The sequence below is a fragment of the Trachymyrmex cornetzi genome, unplaced genomic scaffold (genome assembly GCF_001594075.2).
Source record: "Trachymyrmex cornetzi isolate Tcor2-1 unplaced genomic scaffold, Tcor1.1 scaffold130, whole genome shotgun sequence".
NCBI lineage: Eukaryota > Metazoa > Arthropoda > Insecta > Hymenoptera > Formicidae > Trachymyrmex > Trachymyrmex cornetzi.
Genome location: NW_017295873.1, coordinates 60,464 through 61,810, shown reverse-complemented (window position 1 = coordinate 61,810; position 1,347 = coordinate 60,464).

Below are 1,347 nucleotides of genomic sequence, written 5' to 3'. Positions count from 1 at the left end.
AAGTTCGATATTATATCCCAGAGCTCTGATTGGACGGCTCGTTATTCCCTGTTGCCTGTGCCTATTGCCTGTGTCTATTGTGTTTCCAGCTTAAGTCTTATCAAATTGGTAAGTCCGGATCTTATAGCGTTTTCGATTGGGGTGCACTGGCTGCACTCAGTGTCAAGTGTTCGATTGGCAGTGCCAATGCGCACTTGGCTAGTGTCACGTGTTCATTTAACCGCACGACACTCGCGTAGTGCGCACTCAGTGCGCACTAAGTGGCATGAGATATTTTAACGGTGCCAGTTCAGTGCACTGGATACATATATAAGATATCAGAGCATCGTTTTGTCACAGTATAAGGATATACAGTAGGAACAAGTAAATCTGCGCGGTTGACCTGAAAACGTAACATATGCAAATGTGCACAATTATTGATAAGTATGTACATATATGATATTCTTGATATCTTATATGTTATTTAATTATATATAGTAAAAAATCGTTATTTAAAGTTATGAACATGAGATGTCGAAATTATTTTTCTACGTTCTTCCTGCAGTCTAGTTAAGTCTTTACAATCTTACAACTCGAAATGGCACTTCAGCTTTAGCACTTGGCGTGTTCTTTTGAACTTGCACTATTAAGTGCAACCCATGGAACTTGTCCAGTGTTGGTGTGAACTGAGTGCGCACTGGTGCGCACTAACTTTTTCCCAATCGAAAACGCTATTAGAACATATATAAATGGAACGGACATTGCCTATACTTCCCATGGCTCGCGCTGATGCCAACGTCTGTCCGAAAGAGAAAGGTAGTAAGGGATAAATGTTCCCAATGCACATGCGCAGCATCACGTTTTAGGGCCTGCGCACAATAGAGGAACAAGAATTAGATATTAAGATTTCAACCTATCAGAAATCGTGTATTCCGATGTAATCAGTTTCTGATATGTTGAAATCTTAATATCTAATTCCTGTTCCTCTATTGTGCGCAGGCCCTAAAACGTGATGCTGCGCATGTGCATTGGGAACATTTATCCCTTACTACCTTTCTCTCTCGCACAGATGTGGCTTCACGTTCAGCGCCCTATGCCCCTTCCATTTATATATGTTCTAAGGTCCGGATCTACAATAAGTATTTTAAGCCTTAAGGCGATGCTAAAGCCTCCTGTTTTACCACATTTCCATTCGGTGAAAAATCTCTGTATTAGATGTACGGATTGCAAAAATATTATTGCTTAAATTAAAATACGCACAAACAGGACCTCAGCTGCACTGGATTTTATGAAAAAATCGAAAAAAAATTTCAGATTTGTTAAAAATTCACTTATTTTTGGCTCGTACAGCTGTCACCTCATATATTT